This window comes from Mauremys reevesii, linkage group 26 (assembly GCF_016161935.1).
Source record: "Mauremys reevesii isolate NIE-2019 linkage group 26, ASM1616193v1, whole genome shotgun sequence".
NCBI classification, from domain to species: Eukaryota; Metazoa; Chordata; order Testudines; family Geoemydidae; genus Mauremys; species Mauremys reevesii.
This window is the reverse complement of record NC_052648.1, coordinates 5,072,688-5,098,471: the sequence shown is the minus strand read 5'-3', so window position 1 is coordinate 5,098,471 and position 25,784 is coordinate 5,072,688. Positions and strand designations below refer to the sequence as shown.

The 25,784-nt window shown below is 54.4% G+C and overlaps 1 protein-coding gene across 6 annotated transcripts in view; it reads right to left on the bottom strand.

Moving 5' to 3' along the window:
• Positions 1–25,784, bottom strand: part of KCNN1 (potassium calcium-activated channel subfamily N member 1) — a 74,925-nt gene that overhangs the window by 30,256 nt on the left and 18,885 nt on the right. For 3 of the 6 annotated variants that reach the window (XM_039516087.1, XM_039516082.1, XM_039516086.1), the window contains exons 2-3: positions 24,607–24,882; positions 18,533–18,685 (exon numbers count right to left, since the gene is read on the bottom strand). The gene's annotated coding sequence lies outside the window, so the exon portion shown is untranslated. Of the gene's footprint in view, positions 1–17,484; positions 17,564–18,532; positions 18,686–24,606; positions 24,883–25,784 lie in introns of those variants that run through there. The other 3 variants (XM_039516083.1, XM_039516085.1, XM_039516088.1) reach the window with 3 other exon arrangements.

Below are 25,784 nucleotides of genomic sequence, written 5' to 3'. Positions count from 1 at the left end.
CTCTGTGGCGAAGTGCACTAACCGCATAACAACTCACAGCAACAGGAAGGGAAGAATTCCGTGTACAGCTGCAACGACCCCCGGGTGGGGGTTGGACAGAGGCGGGTTATATCGCACTCCCAGTCAGTACCCGGGCCGGGCCGGGGACACTAATGATCCAACCAGCGGCCCGAATTCAGTCAGGAATACTGGCCATGTGCAACCCGAGGCACGCCGTGCATACGCTAAGACCACCTTGGGACTTGAATGATCAGTTTCAAATCTCATCTAAAAGCCAGCGCCCACTAGCAGAGCCCTGGGCAGATACACAATGTGTATCCGCATCCGACCTGCGATCCACGAACCAGAGATCTGCAGATCCACAAGAGCTGGGCCACTCGCTCAGAACAAAGCGCGCCCCCCCAGTGACTCGCCTAGGTGACATGGTCATAAACTGCTGTCAGGGATTACTGGCCGACACAGCGTCCCAAAGCTCGGTAGCTCCTGCTGATCTCCCATCCAACCCCTGCTTAGCACTGAGCACTGGCAGAATCACAGCGTGAGGAACAGGCTACCCTCCCTTCCTTGGCCCACCACTTCTTGGGTGCCCAGGGACCCAGCATTTCAGAGTCTGGGAAGGGAACGGCTGCAGCAGCAAGTGGGGGGTGGACAGGTCTATCTGGGCCTTTCTAATGAGACTTTGATTTTTCCTGAGCTGTGTGGAGCCATCTCGCTGGCTGGCGAACAGGCCTTTCCCCAGCGCTGATTAATGGCCTGCATCTGGCATGGGTTGGGGAATGAATCTCCCGTCTGTTAGCCAAGTGCCTGCACGTCAAAACAGAGCACTCGCAGCAGATCTGGAATAACGCCTCCTCCCGCTCTGGAGCCAGGGCAGCGAGGCCGATAGACGAAGCCACTGTTTGCTCCAGCTTTGAGGCAGGGTCACCAGTGAAACGAGTTTGTTCGGGCTTAGTATAGTTGGCAGGGGGTTGTTATACCATCACCGTCCAAGGCAATGTGACTCCCGGGTTCTCTGCTCGCAATGGAGCCAGGGCAGGAAGACAGGAGGAAAGAGGGTGTGTGTGTATGTGTGTACGTACATACACAAGGCTATATAGTCACAGGAACATAGGAACTACAACACCGGGTTGGACTGTGGGCCCATCTAGCTAGTGTAGAGCAGGAAATTATTTTCCCAACCCAGGAGAATTTTTGAGATTTTGAAAATTTCCCCCATCCTGAATCAGGACAAAGTCAAAATCTCAAACATTTTCACAAACTGATAGTCAAAAATCAGAGCGGGCCAATCAAAATGTTTTGTTTTGATCGTTTCTACACATTTCATTTTGATTTTGACATTTAAAAAAAAAAAGAATTCTTTTAAGTATAAATTAAGTACAATTTTGAAACAAAAAGCCATTATGAACCAAAACCCAAAATGGCCAAACATCCCATTTCAACTATTTTGAAACTTTTTCCCCCAATGAGATTAGTCCAAACTCCCCCTTTCCCGTGAACAGTTTTGGTTTTGACAACTCAGCTTTTTTGGATGTAAAAACGTTCCCAGCCATTTCTATATCTAGCCTGTCCCCCACATTAGCCAGCTGCAACTGGTGTCAGAGAGAAAAATCCTGCAGGAGGCACTGTTGGGATAACCGTCTCCCAGGGCAATTTCCCTCCTGACCCCTATTAGAGATTGGGGCTCATGCCCTGAAGCATGAAAGTTTCTAGCCCTTCCAAAGCTCTAAGATATTTATTTTTCATAACTTGCTGGCTGTAATGCTGGCTAGTCTCACTACACGTTTCTTTGCTGCTATGCTGTTAGCCTCAATGCTGCCATGTCCACTGGCTCACTGCCAGGGGCGGCTCTGGCCAGCGCGGGGCCCCGGCGCCGGCTTGGCATTGGGGGGGCGTCATTTGGCCGTGGAGCTCCTCCCGCCGCATGCCTGCGCGGCAGGTCACGGGCCGGGACCAGCGGACCTGCGCGCGTCTGCGGGCGCCGCGGCCCGCTCTCCGCTCGCCGCTCTTCCCGCAGGTGCGGGCGATCGCGGCAGGTCGCCTCGCTCGGCCCGTGGACGGTGCGCGGCAGCAGGCCCATGCGCCCTCCACGCTCCAATGCCGCCTCCCCCAGATGCCCGAGCCGCGAGAAGAGGGGGGGCGCGCCCGCCGGGGGGGGCGGCGCGCGGCTCCGCCTGCTCACTGCACCCTGGGTGGAAAAACACCTTATTTTGTCAGACGTCAATTTGCCACCTTCCAGCTTTGTGGAACGGCCCCTCCCATTTTAGCAGTCACATGAAAAGCCTTTCGATTGGGCTCAAAGGAGCCTGCACTGTCACTAGCCTGAAGCACTGAAGATGAGCTCGAAAATCAAAGCCCTCTTTCTAAAAAGCTGTCGGATCCTCAATGCAGCAGGGCTGGGGGGCTCTCCCGGGCAGACAGAGAGAGGGGACAGACGTGGTGCTGAGCACCATAATCCACCCCCTGCTTGACCCACGTGCAGCGGGGAAAGATCCCGTGAGGGATGGCTTCTCATCGCATTTCCAAGCACGTGGGCAAGTGGGAAGCTCCATCCTCTAAAGCAGCCGCTGAGGTCTCCAGCAGCAGCATTGGGCTCTGCTCTGCTCCTGGATACCCTGAGAACCGCACCACCAAACAGAGCCCTGCTCTCCCCGCACTGGGTTCAAAGCCCACCAAAGTCAATGGGAGTCCTGGTGCTGGCCACGGGCTACGGAGGAGGCCCAGATCAGGCTGACCCTGGGGACACCTCAGAGAGCCCGTCGAGAGACCAGAACAAGCCTACAGATGCCTGGGGTGACGGGGGACAATGCTACTAGCTTGGGCAGGGGGGTGGCAGCCAGCTGGGGGGTGGGGGACAGCAAATCCAGCCCAGTCCCCAAAGTCAATCCCATCTTGTGGCCATGGGGGGCAAATCAGAGGGTCTCGTTTCAGCTCCTCGGGGATGAGTTTTGAAGGCCAATGTCCTTGTTTGCAACCTCAACAGGGCGGCTAAGGACAGGGGGTGAGTGGGGTGACGCTGCATCATCAAAACCGCAGCCCCATGTAACAACAGACGAAATGTGGGGAGTCTCCCCCATAGTTCCGAGACCCTCCTAGGCGCACCCCGTGGGTGGCTGTGTCCTCCTTTGACCTTGAGACCCCATCACCCCAGGAGATTCTGGGCCAACTGGTACCGCCTGGCTGTTGACTCTGGAGCGGGTGAGTATTGGCACAGAGAGAGATGGCTCAGGTCACCCGTGGATCTGTGCGTGGGTGCTGGCTGGGGCATCAGAGGCGCCGCAGCTCCTGGAGGGTGACTGATATAGTGAGAGAAGCAGCAATCCAAGTCTGAATAAGTGATAATATTTAGCCCTTCTACGGCACTTTGCTTCTTTCAAGCTCTGCACAAACCACTGTGTGGAGGAACTCATCTCCAGAGAATAACCCCACAGTAGGAGCAGCCCTGACCCAGTGCTGTCACCCCAAAGCAGACATACAGGGATCCTGCCACCGACCACTGAAATGCAGCCACCTCTAGGGTGCAGCGCACCATCTGCTTAAAGAGAGCAACAGGAATCCTTCATGACAGCGGGTTGGCTGCACAGTTCAGCTGAAAGGCACCATCTGAAGCTGCATAGCAACAACTCAGGAGCGATCCTTCGACACCAGGAGCTCCTGCACCACTTGCATTTTCCGTGTTGGTCTCCCATCCAACTACTAACCAGGCCTGGCTCGGCTTAGCAGAGAAGACCCAGCAGTGTGACAGGAGGGCTCCGAGAGCATCCCCACTTCACACCTGGCTGGCATGGGATTACTCCAGCCAAGAACTCCCTGGTAAATTTGCTCTCCCCAGTTTCTTGCCACCAGGTGGCAGATGGAACAAAATCTCCTCTCTATCCAGAGCTTGCAGACTCATTTCTCCAGGGCCCTTGAGAGCTACACTGCTTATCTGCACAGAAAATAATGAACAAGGATCACAAGAACAAAGTCAAGGGAGCCAGCAGGAGTGGAAATGTTCTGTTCTGGCCCAGGGTTTGGGGGCTGAGGGGGACGAACCTAAGACTTGTCTCCGAAGGACCTGGGATGAGACAAACACAGGGTGCCAGTTACAGGGAAGCTGATTAAAGCACAGGAGGTGGGGTCAGAGACAGCAAAGCAGGCCCCAAAGGGTGGGGTAGATCAGATTTTCCCTGGGCCAGAAACTCCTACCCCAGGAGAACGGGGTAATACCTCAGTGTCGTTCCCACTAGCGCCGTGTGCCTGGTGGATTTCTCGCTTCGCTGGCAACGCCGGAAACAAATGGGGGAAAAAATCATTTGGGGTCAAACTGCAAATGAAAAGTTCAGGGCTGCCCCGGGGGAGGGGGCACGTGGGGCAATTTGCCCCAGGCCCCGGGCCCCGCAGGGGCCCCGTGAGCCCTGGCCTGGTGGCAGTCTGGGTCTTTGGCCGGCATTTCAGCAGGAGGGGGGCCCTTTAGTCATTCCGGGTCTTCGGCAGCATTTTGGCGGGGGGGCCATTCAGTGCTGCCGAAGATGTGGAGCGACTGAAGGGCCCCCCGCTGCCGAAATGCCGCCGGGTGAGTACAAGCACCGCAGCTCCCCCGCTTTGCCCCAGGCCCCCTGAATCCTCTGGGCGGCCCTGGAAAAGTTTCACATTTTTTGACAAATCAAAAGTAAAAGGATCATTGCTTTGGGTTGAACAAAATGTTTTGCTTTCATTTTGAGCATTTTAAAATGGTTTTGATTTTTTAACAACAGCAAAGGAAACTCCAGAACAGAAAGTCATTTTGAATCATCGAACTGCAGCATTTGGAGTTTTGCAGATATTGTTTAAGGTTTCTTTTCCACTGAAACCATTTGGCAAATTCACAAAACATTCCGGCGTTGCCGAACCTGCATTTTGCACTGAAAAAAAATAAAAGTTGCAGTCGAAAAAAGTTGCTGGCTCTAGTTTCCAGCGTATAGGTTCACACACGCCATCTGACACAATGCAGACGACACACACACTCAAAATCATACACACATGCTCTCTCTCTCTCTCACGCATACACAACTTGTAATCACATGCATTCTCACACACAGACACTGCCGTAGATGCACATGGTAACACACACAGAGATAGGTGCAAACAACCACACACACACACACACACACACACACACACACACACACGTTAGGCAAGTGTAGGTTTTCCCTTTCTCTCATTCCCACTTGCAACTCAAGCAGCACTTAGCCCTAGTGGGCAGGCAGCAAGGAGCCAAGGTACCAATCTCTCTGCCTGCACCCACCCGGACCTGCCACCCAGGAGTCTGCTCCCCCCAGAGCCCTCTGGAGGCAGTGAGCTCCTTCCAGCCAAGTGGGAGTGACATGGCTGCCTGGGATAATTACAGCCCCGGCATTCACGCCCCCAGCACGCTGCTCTCCCCCCGCCCGCCGCCAGAACGCTGCCAGTGGAACCCCACCCTCCATGCAGCACTGTCGGGGTAATTACAGGGCTGGGTAGCGGAGTCGCTTTAAACGGGGGGGAAGGAAGAAATCAAGCAAAAATTACCCTGTCATGCTGCCTTGGAATCTGACACTGGGAGAGACCGCGGGGGAACCGATGCTCCTGCATACGCAGCCCCTAGACACACTGAATTACAGAGCACAGGAAATTCGGGACATTCTGTGGCGCGCTTGCCAGTGACAAAGGGCAGGCTGCCTGCAAGCTGGGGGCAGACGACCGAAATAACTACGGGAGCGGTTTAAAAAAACAACCACCCCCTCCCCATATTTTGCCCCCCATCACACCCAAATTTGAGACCTAAACACGTGCCTAGTTTATCTATGTGTTGATCCGGCCCTGTGCACACACGGTCCCAGAGACCTAGCGGTGGTCATGCACCCCGGCCCGGTGCTGATCTCACACACATACTGGTCACACACGGGCACACATGAGCCTGGAGCCAATCTCACACACATTTGTGCATACGCCCCTCTGCTAAACCTCAGCATGCCCAGGTATCCTCTCTGTCTTCTCCGCCTATGGCCTCTTTAGTCTCTGGGAGATGCGCGGCTGTTAAAGGAAGAAACCCATTTGACGTTCATGTCACCTCCCTCGCAGTCCATCAGAGGCACCCTTGTAAAAGCAAATACTCCAAAATCCACACGCTATGAGACAGAGAGCGAACCGTGGCCAGGGAGAGGCTCAGCACTACTCTCATCAGCATTCACAGGCCATGAGGAGAGCGCGGAAGGCGAGCGAGAAAGCCCCTGCCCTCCACCTGGAAAGGAGAGAGAGACCAGCAGAAAAGAGACGGTGTTTTGTTGGTGCCATGGGGACGGGGGTTCGGATGCAGTCGACGGCTCCGTGCCCATGAGGAATCGGTGCCAGGAAACCTCTCTTGCTTTCTATCTCCCCGGGGCCAGTTTGCCGTCCCCAGGACATGAGTCAGCAGAACACGCTTGCTCAGGAGAGGTGTCTTTTCCAGTGACCCCATCTCCAGCGGTGATCGCCGGCAGACCTCCCAAGCTAAGCAGGGTCAGGCCAGGGTGCGAAACAGCCACAGGTGACGCAGGCTGCGTGCTGGTGACTCAGCATTGACCCCACTGGTCCTGCGCGGTGCTAGGGGGCACTGTGGGGACTCGGATCCCGATGCCCCAGCGTGGTGGTAGGGGGCGCTGGGGGTGACACTTCGGAATCGGCATTGGCCTCCGTTCCCCAGGTGAAAGCCACTGTAGGAGCAGAAGGCCAAGCTGCTCCAAATGAGATCCCCACTCTTCTGCTCAGCGGGAGTTAGCCGGCCCTTACCCAAATCCACCTGCGCCATCACATGCTCCTCGCTCGCCTCAACCCACAGTTTTACTTGAGCATAAGCTTTCGTGGGCTACAGCCCACTTCATCGATTGCAGAACTAACTAATAGATTTGTTAGTCTCTAAGGTGCCACAAGGACTCCTGTTCTTTCAGCCCCCAGTGTCTCCCCCTCCCCAATCCCTTTCCCAGAGCCCTAGTTCAGAGCAGCCTCCCCGCTTTCTTTCCAGCAATCACTTGGGTCCAACCTGCCTGGCCGATGCTCGTAGCCCTTCGCCAGCTCTCGCTCCGTTCGCTGGGGTTACCCCCAGTGGATGAAGAGGTGGCAGCCGCACTAGCCCCCTGGAGCTGGGACGAGGTGCTAGATGGACATCCCGGCTTCTGTCCAGCCACAGGAGCGCATGGCATGGATCACAAGCTCCCCCTGCTAACCCGCCCCTGGCGTGATGCTCCCTCATCCCTAGAATAGAGGGACCGCTGCCCCCACCCAGGCCCAGCCTGCAGGGTGCAGAAGTGAGCCCAGCCTGACCTCTTTAACCCTGCCAGCAGCTTTCCAGAACGTCAGCAGCACTCCCTGACTTGTGGGCTGAGTCCTGTCAAACTCACTGCACCCAGGGGCTGCCCAAAGAGGTTTTCGCTGGAGATGGCTTTTGCCCCCTACCAGCCCGGCCTGGATTTGAACCCGCGACTTCGCAGCAAAAGGCTCCGTAGCGCATTGCCGACCCCTGAGTCGTCCAGCCCCAAAGCTGGTGCAAAGCAGCAAAGCTCCGTGGACTTCAGTGGTGAAGCTGAGTCCTCATCCCCCAGCTCCGTGCCAGCCACTCACCACAGCAGTACACCCTGCCCACTGGCCCCCGGAAAGACCCCGCACCAAGTGCCCCCTCCTTCTTCTTAAAGGGGCAGTTCGCATTTCGCTCACTACGGAATTTGGTTAATATTGCTGTTATTTATTTGTCACAGCCCAGAATCCAATCGCGCTCGGTGCTGTACAAACAAAACTGCAAGACAGCCCCTGCCCAAAGCACAGAGCCTGAGTCGCTATAGAAATGAAGCAGCAATGAAATACACAAATGGAATTATTACTCATTCGAAAACCGTTTTCTAAAAGGATCAAGAGCTGGGGTCTCTTACAAAACCCAGATTTGATATGGTCTCACGCCAGCTGTGGGCGTGGTGGGAATTACTTGGAGGGGTTGGTTTTTCTTTACTGTTTGGCGGCATTCCTCATGATTCCCTGCATGGCACACACCAAGAGCAGGCATTAAAAATAGAGAGTGCTCGTCCAGGGTCATCACTGTAATTGTGCACATGATTTAGTGGACAAATATTTGGGCTGAAATAATATTCTCAGCAGCCCCTGGGCACCAAAGGCAGCGACAGAGCTCGGGGAGTAAGCACGGGACGGAACTTTGGCTAAATATAAAAGTCAAACTTTCCAACATGCCAGTTTTAAAAATAGGGCTTGGGATTGGGGAAAAAAAAATAGACACAGGCTGTGAAATGTTACAACCCACAAGCAAAGCTGGGACCACAGACTCAGAGCAGCATCCCTGAAAAGGGTCCCTCATGCCCATGGATATCAAAACAGAAAATCCCCCTCTCCCCCCCCAATCAGGATACTGGTTAGAGCTCAAGTGAAAGAGGACTCCTGGGTTCTGTCCCCAACGTTTGGAGGGAGGGTGGTCTAGTGGTTAGAAAGGGGTGGGGGGAATCAGGACTCCTGGGTTCTATTTCCAGCTTTGCCACTGACTTCCCCTGTGACTTTGGGCAAGTCACCTCTCCCACCCCTGCTTGCCTCAGTTTCCCCATATGTAAAGTGGGCCCCTCTCCTGGCAGCGTGCCAGTTCCAGAACCACTGGATCCACTCCCAGGCAAACCGCTCCAGCTCCCCATGACTCAGAGGAGCAGGATTGGGCCCTGACAGAGCATGACTTTCACTAGCAGAGGCCTGTTATTTTTGAGGACTGTAATCACTCCCCCCCCATCCCCATTTCTTCTGCCACAGCTAAGTGCTCTCTGTGCTATGACGTGACAAGGCTGGGGAGGTGGCATTAGCATCTGCAGGGATTTCTCTGCAGCAGAGACCAGAGAAAGGTTCAGAGACGGTGCCCAGGCTAACTGGGGGAGAGGAGAAAATCTGATAAACTATGTGGAGCAGAGAGGGTGTGATGGGCCATGTAACTGCTTCAGTTGTGAGGACAGGAAGGAGCAGGCCCTGTCCGGGGCAGTCAGGTAAGAGGTTGGGTTCCCATTACTATGAGCATCAGGGTGGTTCCTCCCTGACACCCACAATAATGTGCAAACTCTCCCGTGAGACCTGAAAATGAGAAACTGCAAATTTGAGGTAAGTGTCCAGGTCCTGGGTGGCTGGGGCGGCTCTCTGACCCCAGGATTCCCCATCCCAGGCTGGAGCTTTGTAACTAACTTCTCTGCTCGGAGTCAGAGCTGGCAGGAATTAGCTGCATGAACATTTTTCCAAAAGGAAAAATTTTGGTTTTTGTCAAAACTGAAATGGTCTGCGGGGAAAATTTTTGTGAGGGTCCAGTCCAGTCCTGGCCTCACAAACGCTACTTCAACCTCTTGAATCGTTCAGCTTCAACAGAAAACGTCAGTAATAAAATAAACAAATAAATAATAATAATAAACACCTCCTCCGTCCGGCTGATCCTTTCCATCCTCCATCAAAGGAGAAAGGACGGTGTCGTTTGCAGGAACTCACAATTATTCTTTCCTCATGCCAGGTGCAATTTAAGGCTGTGACAGTAGATAAGTATTTTTATCACTTACTGCTGCACAAATCATAGATATTTTGGCTCGCTAGGAGTCCCGGGGGAAAAAATCATTTTGGGCCAACCCAAAACCAAAATTTGGGGGAATTTTTGGCAAATCAAAAAGTCGAAAAAATTTCATTTGGTTTCCAGCTTCTTTTCCCTTTTATTTTGAAAATGCTTTTAAAGAAAACTTTGAATCAAAAAGTTCATTCTTTTTTTAAGAAATTGTTCAAACAAAACGTTTTGACTTTTTTTTTTTAAACCAAAACGGTTCACCAAACTCAATGCAAATTTGTGAAATGTTTCAGCTGATCCAAATCTTCATCTTTCACCCAAAAAAGAAAGTTTGGGTCAAAAATTCTCAGCCAGCTCTATTTCCCCCACTTTACAGATGAGAAAGCAGAGACCCAGAGACATGCAGGCCTTGTCTACGCTAGAAAATAGCACTGCATGCAGTCTAGTTAAAGTGGTACAAAGACCCTAGTGTGAATGCACACATAGCACATAACTATTCGCATAAAGGGCAGGGAATAAGCTGAATCCGTATAAGGTACCTTTACACTAATAGAACTATGTCCACACGAGGGTTCGCACCTGTATAATTATTTCAGGTAAAAATCAACCCTTCCTAACCAATATAGTTATACAAATAAAACTTGTAAAGAGTAACCTTCGCCAGACGCGACCTTCTCAAGGTCACATGTTGTTGTTTGCAGGGTTGGTGTCGCCGTGTTGGTCCCAGGGTACGAGAGAGACAAGGCTGGGGGAGGGAATATCTTGTATTGGACCGAGTGAGGTTGGAATCATTTGATTTTCTCCCCTGTTCCTCTGAGTTGAAGAATCGCTCTGGGGTAAGTTTGAACAGGCAAGAAAATTCAATCATATCACCCTCTTCCACCAAGAGAAGATCGGCCAATCCAAGATATTCCCTTCCCCACCTTTTCTTTCCATGTTACCCAGCAAATCCTGGTTGGGAGTAGAATCTAGGTGCCCTGTCCCCTCTGCTTGAACACATTAGCCTCCCCTCCCCGTGCCAGGAATAGAACCCAGGAATCCTAACTCCCAATCCCCTGTTCTGACCACTACACACCACTCCCCTCCCGGCGGCTGGAACAGAATGCATGCGTCCTGATACCCGCACTTGTGCTAAAGGAATACAGGGGGCCGGCGGGGGCGCTGGCAGAGGACAGTCTCAAATGCAACATTTTCCTCCGCTGATAATTCTTTTTGCCTTTTGGTTTGCTTTTTCTAAGTGCCATGGGCCTGCAATTTGTCTTCTGGATGGGAGTGCTCCGTGCCTGCGCCGTCAGCCACGACCCGAAGGCAGCCGCTGGACTATTTCTTCCTTAACGTTTCCGAAATGAGGGGGAGATTAATTGGCTGTCTGCTTCTATTGGGCACCTTTCGCACACTGCCTCTTAGGAAACAATTCCCGAGCGACGGCCGTTTGCCCCAGCTCCGGCCTCTCTCCAGGGCTGCGGGCTCCCAGCCATCCCAACGCCACGCAGGATGATCACCGGCCACTGCGTTTGGTAACGGCCTTTCCAAGCGGTTCTGGTGGGCTGCCTGCTTCAGGCCATAGGTGCTGGAAGCCGGGGTGCTGCCGCACCCCCTGGCTGGAAGTAGTAATAATATCTCAAATACACGGTTTCCGCTGTCAGCGCCCCCATTATAAAAAACTGTTCCATTGCCACTGGTGCCAGGGCTTTCTAAAGCCAGCTAGATCCACACGCATGTGGCCGGCCATTTGTCTGGGGATAAGCCAGCCAGTCCTGTTCTTCTATGACGTGGCCTCTGTCCACTACCAGCCAAACCAGATGTGGCCTTGTCCGGCCTCGTGCACAGGGGATGCCATTTCGAAAAGCATCGGCATCACCTTGCACGCACTGAGATCACCCTCCATCAAGCCAGGATCTGGCCGGGATCCAGTTTGGGGAGGGTGGGGGTTGTGAGGTGGAAAATCCCCCTCAGCCTCTCTTCTTCCTGCTGGCTGCTCCCCTCACCACGGACTTTGGGCTGGATTTGGCTGTTGGTTGTTGAACTCCTGGGAGCCACTCGACACCGGGGTATGTGACGGCAGAGGTCAGGCCTTGGCCTCTTGGCTGAGCTCCGGTCCTGCCGCAGCAGGGGGCAGAGGGGAGCGCTGAGATTCTGCTCTTTCATCCCAGCACAGCCAAGCTGTCGGGGCCACGGTGGGTGGATGGGGACGGGGCTGGAGGGAGGCCGGCTCTCTGATCTTTCAGGGATGCGTCTGTAGGGTGGGGATTGATGGCAAACAGAGGGGAGAAACTCACTGCGGGGTTATGGCAGCATCCCCTGCAGCGGTGAACCACTGCCCCAGGCCTCAGGACGTGCAAGGGTATGATCCATTTTCTTGCCTTCTCAGCATAAATCACCAGGCAAACTGCAAAGCCTGGGGAACCTTCATATGCAACTGCTGTTCTGCAGCATCGTGCATTTAAGCCATCACTTGTAACCACACCCCGGCTTGTGTGGATTGCACCTGGGAGCTCAAATCCCCAGCCCCTACTGCCCGCACTAAAGTCACCTTAAGACTGTAACTGACTCAAACTGCTCTATATGGTCCAGTCACTAGAGGGAGACAAACAGCCACACCGTGTTCCCATAAGTCACACGCGGTCTGGCACTGGCACCGAGTTCCCACCTCAGGATTGGCTTTTCTTAAATGCTATTTGACGGATGTGCTAGAACAGCTGATTATCCACTCGGCGACGGGCCTCAGGTCCGGAGCATTGCATGGAACAAGGAAGCATTCGCAACAAGGCAACCACTCCGGAGTTATTCATAGCAGACGACCATTGTGCTCAGCAGTTACATGGTGCCGGTCACCACAGAAGCTAAGCAGAACTCACTATCTGCATTTTACAGGTGGGGAAACTGAGGCACAGAGCAGGGAAGTGACTTGCCCAAGTGCTGAGCTGGGGCTAGAAGCCAAGAGTCCTGACTGACATCCCTGTGCCTTAATCTCTAGGCCACACACCCTCCTTAAGGCAAGAAGAGAACCCAGGAGTCCTGAGGCCCAGTTGTGTACTCTCCCTAGCATACAGCACTCCCTCCGTACGCTTGTTCTAGCTTTGTATCAGGACACATAGTGAGAGACAGTCCCCACCCCAAAGATTTATACCGCAGGCAACACACACAAAGGTGGGAGGGGAAACTGAGGCACGGAGAAGGGAAGTGACTTGCCCTAGGTCACCCAGCAGACCAGTGGCAGAGCTGGGAATAGCACCCAGGTTTTCTGAGTCTCAGTCCAGAGCCTCTGAGCTTTTGCACAGCATTGCCTTCCACAACTGAAATGCCCTTGCAAGGACAGCTGGTTAAATGCATCTGCTGTGGGTCCTGCAGCTGCTGGGTCACGTTATATAATAAACTCTGCGCCTTAGACGCAATTCTTGGCCCCTCTGCAATCAAGTTAATTGGAAAAGCCCCCACTGGGCGAAGGCGCTGCCACTGGTTTCCTGCCCTGTATAAACGCGGCCCCAGCTTGGCTCAGCACATTCCTGTTCTCTATCTCCAGACACAGATGGCACTCGGGCCACTCTACTAATTACAAAGTGCTTAGAGCAAAGGGAGGTCGGCGCCGGGGGCTATGTCCCCAAACATACGGGAGGAGCCGTCCCCCTTTCTCCCCCCCCCCCGCGAGCTGCTGACGCAGGCCCACAGGCTGGGCCGTGGTGCCTGGTCCCTTCAGGCCCCATTCAAACCAAGGGAGGATCCGGCCCATTGCTCAGCACCTCGTTAACGAGCCTTTAAATGGGGACTGAGGACATGCAATGGACTGAGACCGTGGCTGCGCTGTGCTGCCTCTTGGTTTTAGCGGGTGCCCTTCTGCACCAGCTCCCCACCAAGGAGCTGGGAGCCCTTTGGGCACGGGCTAGGCAGGGATTATCTTGCATTGTACCGATGGGGAAACCGAGGCCCAAAGAAGGAAGTGGCTTGGCCAAGGTCACGCAACAACTGGTCAGAGCAGAGCTGCCCTGACCCTGAAAGCAAAAGACCCCACGCCCTTTCCTTTCATTGGCGACGGGAGACGGCACAGCTGCGCTTTTAGCGTCTGTATCACTCCGAACCTCGCTTTAGTGGAGGGTGGGCTAATGGGGCAGGCGGAGGCAGGACTCCTGGGTTCTACTCCCAGCTGTCAGGAGAACACAGGTTAGGGGGAATAACAGAGGCGATTTGGAATCTCGCTGCCTCGGGTCTGTTCGCAGGTCTGTCCCCGACTCACTGCGCGACCTTCAGCCACGCGTCCCCTGCCTGCTCACCTGATGCTAATGGGTGCTGCCACCCCCTGCCCAGGCCTGGGCTTTGTATTGTTTATTGAGTCGGGGTAGGGGGTCGTTACGTTGTCTTTGGGATGCGCTTTGCCATCCTCGGTGAAAGTCACAGAACAGCAAAGCATGTTCTAGAAATCCCCCTTCCTGCTTCCACGGAGATCAGAGGATCCAGGCAGTGGTTCTGATCCTGAAAACCCTTTTCCCCTCTGCCAGGAGCCTTCCCTCCCACAAGCACCCTGCCAGAGCCAGCCAGCTGAGCAAAGAAAGCCTTGCAGGATCGGGCCCATACATCAGAGCTCCTCCATTGTTGATACAGACACAACTCACTAGGAGAGGGGTGTCTATGAGAGAGAGAGAGACAAACACACACATCCCACCCCTTCTTAAGGGCAGATTGCAAAGCCTCTTCCTAGCTTATCAGCTCCACTGGGGCTGTGATTGGCAGGGGCTGGGGGGAAGAGCGGGCCAGGGATGCTTATTTGGGGGCAAGAATGTCCTTTTATAGACCCTGTCGCTCTGAGATCCAGGTGCAACGCTGAGATGCATTTCGGACTTGACTTTGGCGTGGATGCATTTTATTGCAGGAAATACTCAAATTACATAAATCGGGAGCTGCACATGCGTCTGTGTCGCAGGACTTGCCTCTGTAGTGGGGAACCCCATGACTGTCACTGGATGGGCAGTTCCCTTCCCTGGGATCCCAGCTTTCTTGCTCAATGCTGCCTGCCTCCCTTTGCATGGTTGTAGCCTCCCTTTGCACACCTAGTCCCCCAGTTGTAATAGATTAGAAGGCCTTTCTCGGCAAACAAATGCGGCTCAGGACAAGTCACGAAGCCTGGATCTGCAGCCATACAAAGGTTCCTTATTATGTTTTTTTTTTTTAAACCTCCCACAATCCCCATATAAGAGGCAGTTATCAAATATTCTCAGGCCACGACCAGTCCCTTAGCTGAACAAAATCAAAAAGGGTAGATTTTGATCTCGTCACTGACCCATCACCATTGCAACAGTCTGGGCCAGATCCTCCGCTGGTTTAAATCAGGAAAGCATCACTGACAGCAAGAGAGTGACACTGATTTATAACAGGTGGGGATCCGGCCCATTGGCTTCAATGGAGCGGTGCAAATGTACACCGGTTGGGGATCTGGCCCCACTGATTTAATCAGAACTACGGCTGATTTACCCCAGCTGATCTGGACCATTTATGGAAAGACACCATCACTTTTTGTGTGTGTGTGGGCGGGGGAGGAGGACAGTAGGAAGGGTATTAAAAGTAAAGCGTGTCATTCAAAGGTCCTGCAAAACAGCGCAGGATTTCCCTTGCTCGAAAAAGACAATTTCCCGCAGCGGGTGGAACTGATCGATACTGATAAAAAGCTACATTTAATCAAGCAGTTTTCAAAAATTTGATTCTCCCCCTTCTTGGACCTATTTCGGGGTCCACTTCCCCAGCGCTGCTCTGATTCATCTCCCAGCCCGTGATGGAGGCAGCGAAGACACGAGTGTGACATTCCTATTTTCCTTTCCCCTTATCCTAAGTCCCCACCAGCCTTCTCCCTCCAGTCGCTGCGATCTACAGCTGCTGGTGACAGACCATTTTAAATGCACATTGCTGCTAATTCTATAAACCCAATGGGTGCAGAGAGAGAGAGAGAGAGAGAGAGAGAGGCCCCTTCCTTTCATAGCCGTATAAATTGACTTTGCAATAGCAATTCAATGGCTTTCGCACACCTCTTTCTGCAAGCCAGGCTTGGAAATAATACTGTGAAGCTACTGCAGTGTTCTAGGCTTGGACGGCTGGACTTCACTGCAGAAACACTGACCTGCTAAGCCGGCCAAGTCAACACCTACCTGGAGATGCAGCTGTTTGCAGACACTAAACTTGCTAGCCCATCTTCACATGGCTGACGCTGCCCAACCACACTCCCACTCCGTTAGGAAGTGACATTATGTTAAAAAACCAAACCAGGTGTTACTCTGGAAAAGCTCCAAACGCCTTCTAATACAAGCCATTACTCGCAACTCAGGACTTCTAATATTAAAGTCTTGGATCCCTTTTGAGAAGTTACAAAAGGCAAAAGCACAAAGATCATGCATTTCGGTTTTTCAATCTCTCTGATGAATTATCAGGGATCTTTTATCCTCTGGAGAAAACCTTGCAATCAATCAGTAGGTTAATTAAAAAAGAGAAAATTCTGACAGTCCAGCTGAGATCGAATAAGACACGAAGACCTTTGTTAGATGTAAAGGCCTGATTTAAACTCACTGAACTCAATGGCTTTGGATCAAGCCCAAATATATTGAGTGAGATTTTCAAAGGAGCGGAAAAGGAGTTGGGTGCTCCCTAGCCATTGGAATTCCATGGAATGTATGCGCCTAACTCACTTAGGCTCCTACTGAAAACTCCAGCCTTTACTTTGGGTAGTTCTCTGAGCCGACAGATACACACACACAAGCTATCCTCACCTCTATCTGCCACAGCTACTAATTCCCTTGGCCTGACTGGGTCTCTGCCCACTGCCAGGGATATCAGAAAGTTCCGTTTGAAGAACGCTCCCCTCATTCCAAGCCCCCTGCTCACTCCAGGTTCACTGAACACCAAGGTGAGGAGGATCAGAGACACAAGTCAGCAGACCCTAGACAGGTGAGGCTACCGCCTGTTTATTTCCATTTCCCCCACCCCAGAGTGTGAGCGGTTGGGACTCATCTGGAGCTGGAATCAAACAGCACAGTTAGCTACGATTGACAGGAAAACCACCAGCCAACCAGAAAACAGAATGGGGTGAAACTCAAGGTTAAGGGAAGAGACTAGGAGTGACAAGGACACGGATTCTCAACCGTCTCCAAACCCAGGCCCCACACAGAGCTCACCCTCCTCCCAGCCCCCTGGGGGCTAGCCAGGACCCTGCCCCCCTTTTCCCATTTCGCACTGCAGGAAGAGCAGGGTGGGCGTGGCCCCGACACCTGTGGGATTGTGACCCCCGGGTTGAGAACTGCTGGGTAAGGCCACAGAGAGCATTTCACACCCTGACAAACACAATTATCCCTGAATCATTCCTTGGGCCCAGGCGCACAGACCCTGGGACCCGTCGGTCTCAGAGAAGGACAAAGCCCAGCGCTGAATTTTCAGCCACTTTCAAGAATCCCCCGCCCCATTCAGCGTCACAGCCTTCAGCTCAGAAAGAAGCAGGGCTCAGCGCCCAGAGCTGAGGGGCGAGCCCACCCCACTCTGCAAGGCCAGCGCTGCGCTCCCACAGCATGATGCGGGCAGGGAAGGAGGCAAAGTTTGAGCCTGTCCTCAAAATGGTCTAAAACCCAGCGGTTCAGGCCGGGGGGGCGGAGAGCGGGAAAGAAAAATATCCCGGTTTCCTAGGAACCTGTGTATCTACCCCCCCTTCCTAACCACACAGAAAGGAATCGGGTATTTAACACAACCCTGGTACCTACATTTGCGTTGGCAAGTCCCGGGCTCTTCAGACAAAGATCTGCCTGCAGCCAAGCGTCATTAACACCCCCCCCCCCCGATTGGGTCTATCGGGTTCTCTCTCTCCCCACCTCACGGATCTCTCCTCTGCCGGCTGCAATGGATCCCCCCCCCCCAGTGGTGCATTGTGTGAGCTTTACAAGCCACACACACACACGCGCACTTACCTGCCGTTCCGGGGGGCTCCGGGACCGCCCCTCGCAGCGCTGCGAGGCGCAGGAGCCGCTGGGGCTGGAGAAGTTGGCGAGCCGCTGGCGCGGCGGCGGCGGGCTCGGAGCTCGCCGCCCCGCCTCGCCCCCGGCTCGCTGCTGGCCGCGGCCGCGCTGCGGTAACCGCTCGAGCCGGTGCGGTGGTTCGCTCCCCCCCGGCGGCTCGCCGCGGCTCGCCGGCTGCAGGTGCGGCGGAGGCTGGCGGGGGAAGCGCTGCTCGGGGCCGCCCGGCGGAGACGGGGGCTGCTGCCAGCGAGCCCGCTCCTCTGCTCCGCAGCCCGGCTGCGGACCCCGCAGGAGGCGGCAGCCGCCCGGGGCAGGGGCGGCTCCGATGCGCAGCAGCAGCAGCAGCGTTGGGGGCCAGGCCCCGGGTCGGGGGCTCCGGGGTGCAGCTCGCGGGGAAGCGCTGCCGGCGGCGGGTGCCCCGCGGCGGGCTGGTGGCGCAGGGCAGGTCCCGGCCGCCGCGGGGGCTGGCGGGGCGAGGCGCCGCGCTGCGGGTGGTGCTGCGGGACAGCTCCCTGCGAGCGCCGCGGCATGGCCGGCCCGGCCCCGCTCGCGCTGCCGCGGCTCCCCGGGGCGCTGGGGGAGCCCGGGCGGCCGCCTGATTGGTGGGCTCGGCCAGAACTACCCTCATGACGCACCCCCCGCTCCCTCCCCCGGCTCTGGGCCACGCCCCCTCGACGGGGGGAGATGTTCCCTGGCGGGGGGGGGGGGGAAGCTGAGCTGCCCCCCCCATTGCCCTGCAGCAGCAAGGCCAAGGCAGCTCAGATGGAACCAGCCCAGTCCCAGAGCGCAGCCTGGGGGAGCCCTTCCAGGCCCCCCACACCCCACCCATCATCTCACTCCCTGGGCAGGTGAAGCCGGCAGGGACCTCCCGGCCTGCCCTGTGGCCAGGAAAAGGGAGCCCCTCTACTGCCACCAAAACACACCCCAGGGGAGATCACTGGATCTGCAGGAGCCCCAACCTCTGGGCACCTGGGCCTGGCCTTGCCACCCTGCACCTTACCTGCTCCGCGCCAGGGGCGCCCGGCTGGAATCGGCCTCTGGCTCTTAGAGCACCCGGGGCGTGTCTGCGTGGGGATGGGGAACAGCGGTTCTAGCGAGGGCTCCTGCTCTCTCTGTCTCCTGGGGACCAGGTGCCATTGGGTTCCCTAAACACCTGGAGCGGGGGGAGGGGGGAGAAGCAAACAGAAATCATCAGCCTGGAGGAGCGACAACAGACTCACGCAAACAGCCAGCCCAGAGCTACCCACAATGTCACACTGAAGATATGACTTGAGATCAGTGTAGGTAAACTGGTGCCACTTTGGGGCCTTGTCTACACTAGAAAGTTGAACCACTTTAACGTTCCCTGTATACGTAAAGCGGTGCAACCTGCCCTCGTGTGGATCCAGTTATCCTGACATGTACTAGCAGAGCTGTTCCCACATGGCAAGGGGCATACGTGGTACTGACCTAAGGCACCCTTATACCAGTGTAACTGCGTCCACATTAGGGATCAGACTGCTATAAATCATCAATAAAAATCACTCCCAACCTGCCATAGGTCTGGTACAGAATCCGTGTGCAGAGCCACTGTATGCAGCATTATAGGGTTAGACACATCCTTTAAGGCTAGTGTTCAGTGGGACTTTGCAGCCCAGTTCAGAAACTGAAAAACTTTTTACGTGACAAGACTAGAGTTTAAGATTTTTTTCCCTTCTTGCAATAATTAATGACTCAAATTTAAAGGCCAGATGGACCATTATGATCAGCTAATCTAACCTCCTGCGTAACACAGGGCACAGAATTTCAACCGGTCATTCCTGCACCATGTCTGAGCAGAGCATGTGGCTGAGCTAAAGCATGTATTTTAGAAAGATCCAATCGTCATTTACACGGCTATAAGTGATGGAAGTCCCCTACTTATGGGGTAAGGAGAGCTAATTATAGATGAGATCCAGAAGGCTGAGATGTTTAGTGTGAATGTTGCTTCAGATTTCACTGAAAAGGTTAATGGTGACCAGATACGCAACACAAATAATATTAACAAGGAGGAAGTGGAAATGGATTAAAGAATATAGAGAAGTGAGATGTATTCAAGTCAGCAGGGCCGGATGAATTTCACCGTAGGGTACTTAGGGAACTAGCTGAAGCAATCTCGGAACCGTTAGCAATTATCTTTGAGAACCTGTGGAGGACAGATGAGGTCCCAGGGGACTGGAGAAGGACAAACATTGCACTTATCTTTAAAATAGGGAACAAATCAGAACCCTAGAATTATAGACCAGTCATCTTAACTTTGATACCTGGAAAGATACTGGAATAAATTATTAAGCAATCAGTTTGTAAGCACCGAGAAGATAATGGGGTTCTAAGGAGTAGCCAGCACGGCTTTGTCAAGAACAAATCATGCCAAACCAAGCCAATTTCCTTCTTTGATGGATTACTGGTCTAATGGATGGGGGGAGCAGGAGACGTGATCTATCTTGATTCTAGTCAGGCTTTTGACACAGTCCCATGTGACATTCCCATAAGCAAACCAGGGAAATGTGGTCTCGATGGAAACAGAAGATGGGTGCACAAGTAGTTGAAAGAACGTACTGAGAGAGCAGTTATCAGTGGTTCACTGTCAAACTGGGAGGGCGTCCCGAGTGGGGTACCCCGGGGCTCAGTCCTGGCTCCAGTACTAGTCAATATTTTCATTAATGACTTGGATCACTGAGTGGAGAGGAAGCTTATAACATTCACAGCTGGCACCAAGCTGGGCGGGGTTGGAAGCACTTTGGAGGACAGGATTAGAATTCAAATGACCTTGACAGTTTGGAGAATGGGTCTGAAATCAACGAGATGAAAATCAATACAGACAAATGTGAAGTACTACACGTAAGTAGGAAAAATCAAATGCACAACTACAAAATGGGGAATAACTGGTGAGGTGACAGTACAGCTCAAAAGGATCTGGGGGGTTATAGTGGATCACAGATTGAATGAGAGTCAACAATGTGATGCAGTTATATTTGTGGGGCGTATCAGCAGGAGTGTCATATGCAAGACCCGGGAGGTAATTGTCCTGCTCTAGTCAGCACTGGTGAGGCCTCAGTTGGAGCACTGCGTTCGGTTCTGGGCACTGCACCTTCAGAAAGATGTGGACAAATTGGAGAGAGCCCAGAGGACAGCTAGAAAAATGATCAAAGGGTTAGAAATCCTGAGCTCGGAGGGAAACATTTAAAAGCTGGGCATGTTCAGTCTTGAGAAAAGAGGGGGAGGGGGAGGCTGATAAGAATCTTCAAATATATTAAGGGCTGTTATAAAGAGGACGGTGATCAATTGTTCTCCCTGTCCACAGAAGATAGGGAATAATCTGCAGCAAGGGAGATTTAGCTTAGATATTAGGACAAACTTTCAGGGTAGTTATGCTCTGGAACAGGCTTCCAAGGAAGGTCGTGGAACCCCCATCGCTGGAGGTTTTTAAGAACTAGCGTGTTTCCCTTCCTTGTAAAGCCAAAGCGCCTGGGGCGGCGGGGGGGGGGGGGGGGGGCTGGGGCAGAGCCCCATCGCTGGAGGTTTTTAAGAACTAGCGTGTTTCCCTTCCTTGTAAAGCCAAAGCGCCTGGGGCGGCTGGGGGGAGGGGGGGCACTGTTCTCTGGGGCAGAGGCAATGCCGTGAACAAGCAGCCTGCTATTCAGTCCCGGGCGGGAGCGGCACTGTCAGAGCAGAAGAGGATATTTTACTACCTGTGGAGGGCAAGCACCCAGCCACGGAGTATTATATATGGGGATGCTGGCAAGGCTCCAGAACCAGATCATTTTCTCTCCATTGTGCCAAATTTATTGAACGAAAATGGTCTCCAATTTCTTTTTAATATTTTGATGGGGAGGAAAAATGAACCTGGCAGGCTGGCTACAAAGGACACGTACTTAGAGCGGGACTCACCCAGCCAGAGACTGGAGGCCTGATCCCCCATCCCCCCAAGCCTTGCCCAGCCATTGACACCCAGGCTAAGAAGGTGCAAACTGCTCCCAGATCAGAGTGGACACCTCCCTTTCCACTGGTGCAAACAATTGCATAATGTGGGGTGGGCAGCGGGGAAGCAGGCCTCAGTGTCTGAGAAGGAGGCTTGCCCCCCTCTCCACATTTTGAGTCATGTTAATTAAAAGCAGGATCCTTTCCCTTTAAGAGGGATGGGGCCCATTTGCCTCACAAATGCCCACGATTGCTGGATGCTTTGCAGCATGGCCCAGAGGCTCCAATCAGCAGCTGCACCCCGGGCCCTCCCCCAGCGCTCGGTGCTGTACACACAAGCAATGAAAGGCAGTGTCCCCACCCCCCCAAGAGCTTGCCATCTGGTCTGGTCTCCCTGCAGGGTTAACTCCAGGTATCTACACTCCAGTGTTAGCCCAGCCCAAGTGAGAGCAGCCTCCCGCTGAAATAGCACTGTCAGCCGCTGATGTGTTGTGCTCGCTTGAGCTGTAGCCAGCCAGCCAACTGCTGGTAAAAGCACCACTCTGCTGGAGTGAGGGGTTTGCGCTGTGTGTGGAGGGGACTCGAGCTGTAACCTGAGCTCACTCCGCAGTGAAGACAAGCCCTACGTGAATCACAGGGCACAACTGGGGAGGGGGAGGATGCACCACAGAGATGGGGGAGGAGGGAGGGGACAGGGACACTGCTCCCACTAAGTGCAGTGGCCCCCGCTTTTAATCTGCCTGTCACCATCACGCCTGCCGCTCACTTTGGGGCATCCGCCTGTTACGCGTCATGATTCATTCAGGCCTTGTCTTCCCATTGCCCAGCATCACTGGCCAGGACCTCACATGTTCTAGTCAGTAGCAGGGATGAGCCACAAGACATCACACCCCTCTGCCTCCGCTCTGCATCCCACCGAGCTGCCCTTCCGGCTCTTCGGCTTGTCCCATCTTCACTCTGGCCCGGGCGTGCCTCAGGAGCTGGAGAGAGCCAGCCATCAGCGAGGGCGTCTCAAAGGCCTGCTGTCCCCCCCCAGCCCGCAAAACATACCCCCCTTGCCCCAGGGCACAAAGCATTTGCAAGGATTCCTCCGGGTTACCCTCCTGCTTCTCGCCGGGAGCCAGAACCGGCGCTGCCCCTCCTGCCTGGCCGTGCAAACCCCAGTGTGGAAATGGCAACACAGGCCAGCAGCTGAGTCAGCACGTGCGTGTGGAGCGAGGGGAACGGACACCAGGGTGAGGGGCCCATTGGCGGGGAAGGTCTGAGAGAGACGAGGAGGAGGAAAGCAGGGAAAACGCCTCCTGCTGGAGAAATCTACCAGCCAGAGGAAGCGTTTGCCAAGGGGGGCGACGGAGGCCCCGGGGGGCTGTTTGAAAGCACCATGGACGCAGTGCTGGGGAATATACGGAGAGGGACGACCCTGGGCTGGTGAGAGGAGCCTTCTCCCCTCTCTAGCACCCATTGCTCAGGGAGCGAGTCCTGGAGGGCAGGGGAGAGAGGGGATACAGAGGCGGAGGGTGGCATGGTAGGTCCCACCGCCCCCAGCCCAGATCAGGGCTTTAGCTCAGGGCTGAGATTCCTTAAGGCTTTTTTGTGGGGCTGGGGCAGGGAGCTAATGGCATCACCTCCAAAGGACATGGACCCCTGGATGCCTCAACACGCAATGGACTGGCGCCCTTGGGGAGCCACCTGGGGGTCAGGATGGGGGCGGGGGGGGGAGAGGAGACCCAGACCTGCCTCACCCATAACCCAAAGGGACAGGGGCAAGGAGGGCAAGGCTGGAGAATCCAAAGCCTGTTAACCCTTCTCGTGCCAGGATCAAGCGGACAAGGGACAAGTGCTTCTGTGCAGACGGCCCACGACTGAACGTGCAACCGGGCGTGTGGGTTGTCCTGGATGTCAGGAGCCAGGGCAGCACTGGTGGGGAGCTGGCCCCACTTCCCAGGGCCTTCCTATGAGTGTCCCATAGGGTGCCGGGAGCCAGGACTCCTGAGTTCCATTTTCAGCCCTGGGATGCTAGTGGGCTCTAGTGGAAGGACCAGGATAGCACTGGGAGTTGGGACTCCTCCGTGCTACCGTAGATCAGAGGGGAGTGTTACCTGGTGCTCGGAGCAGCTGGTGGGGGCAGGGAACCAGGACTCCTGAGTTCCATTCCCAGCTGGGAGGGGCAGCATGTCTAATGGTGAAAGCCGGGGACAATGTGGGGCCTTAATGCCCCCTCCAGGCCTGGCTCTTAAGTGCCCGGGTTGGTTTCTAATCCCATCCCTGCCACCATGTTTTAATTACTGCTGGTTTCTGAGGCTGACGGAGGTTGCAGGTTTCACACTGTGGGCTGAAGAACTTCCATTAATCTTGGCCTCGTTACTTTCCAGCCGTGGGAACGGGGCAGGAAAGGGGTAAATGAGAATTGGCTTATCCCTCCCTTCCCCCTTCCACGTCCCTGCCTGTGTCATTCACCCGGCCCCTCGGGCAGGGGGGCAGAAGGCGAAGGCCCCAGGAAGCTGGCAGCTCTATTAATCCCTGCGCTGCCGCCCGCCCACCTGACTGCTCCCCGGGGGCCCGCAGAAGAAACCCAAGGAAGAGCCACGACCCCCAGAATTACTTGGTTCTAGTGCAGCTCAGCTGGGGCTGCGACTCCAGCACCTCCCCGAGACATCCTGCCAGGGACTCTATACCCAGCTCTTCTCTGGGCTCCTCCTCCACAGAGCCTCACAACTCCCCTCCCTCCCCTGACAAACGTGGTGTCGTCTTCTGGCTGGGCCAAGCAAAGGCCCAGGAGCAATTTGTTCAAGGTCACATGTGAGTCAACAGAACCCAGGTGTCCTGACTCCCAGTCCCACCGAACACTAACCACTAGGCAATATTCCCCAACAGCGCTGGGGATAGAACACAAGAGGCCGCCTCACAAAAGTGGAACCCAGGCATCCTAATTCCCAGCCCTTCCCCCCACCCCCACTAATCACTAGAGCACACTCCACTCCCAGACCTAACGCTGGAACGAGACTCACAACCCCCTGCTTTAATCCCTAGACTCCCCTCCCCTCCCCGGGAACAGAACCCAGGCGTTCGGGCTCCCAGTTCCCTGCACTAACAACTAGACACCACTCCCAGCCTTTCACTTATTTCATATGTTACCTGCAATTTCATCTCTCTCTAGCTTGCAATCCTCACGAAGCTGCTGCTCCAGCTGCTGGAAACACCTCAATCCAGCTTCTCTCCGCAAACCCATTTTGTACATTGCCAATGGCCATCCTCACCCCAGCAATGGATCCTCCGTCCGCAGCGGCAGAGACACAGGAGCCAGAGGCGTTTCAGACACGTTGAGGCTGGAGCAGCTTTTGGGGTCAGCGTTTCCTGTGGGCTCCCAAATTAGGTCAGGGAGAGCGCATCGCCGCATCGCCGAGTGGTCCTCTGAGATGGAGCCAAGTAAATATTTTATTAACCATCACTTAGCCGATGTTTCACTAATAGGTTCTATTGATGTCATCATAAATGGGCTTTATTAAATCTTTCCTCCTGTCAGGACATCAATACAAATATCTCCACCAGGGAAAATGTATTGCCCAGCCATGTAATGACAGTTGATTCAAATGTCTGGCCTGGCACCTCTGGGGTTTCCAGGGCTTGAACGCTCCAGAGCATGGATGGAAAGAATTGCTACTGTGATCCAGCCCCACCCACATCACTGCCATGACAACCCCTCCAAAACCCAGCTCCACCCCCATCACTACCATGGGAACCCTGCCAAACCCAGCGCCAGCCCGCTGCTGCCATGACGACCCCTCCAAAAACCAGCCCCACCCTAATACCTGCAACCCAGCTCCATCCAGCATGCACATCCTCCCACCCACCAGCAACCTAGCCAGGTCTGCTCTAGGTAACCTCTCCACTCGCTCCTCAACCCAGTTCTCCTGGCCATGAGAATCCCCCTCCAAAACTCACCTCTAGCCCCATCCCCTGAAATCTGGCTCAGCCCATGATGAACAACCTCCCAGCCCCCCACAACCCAGCCTTATCCCTCCAGTGTAGCACCCTCCCCCCACAACCAAGATATTCCTGCTCTGGGAACCCCTTCTCCAGCACAGCTATATCCACTGTAGTTAGCTGCCTTCTCCAAACCCCAGTTCAAGCAGCCACAAGGTTCTGTCCTGCTTTAGCGCATGGGATACAGAGGCTCCGCCTTGTACCAGCTGTGTTAGCCAGGGTGCAAAGATCTACATGAAGCCATAAGGATGAGAGTTGCAATCCCTAGAGCATTATAATTCCTTGGCAATAACAATGCAGATACGAACATAAGAACGGCCACACTGGGT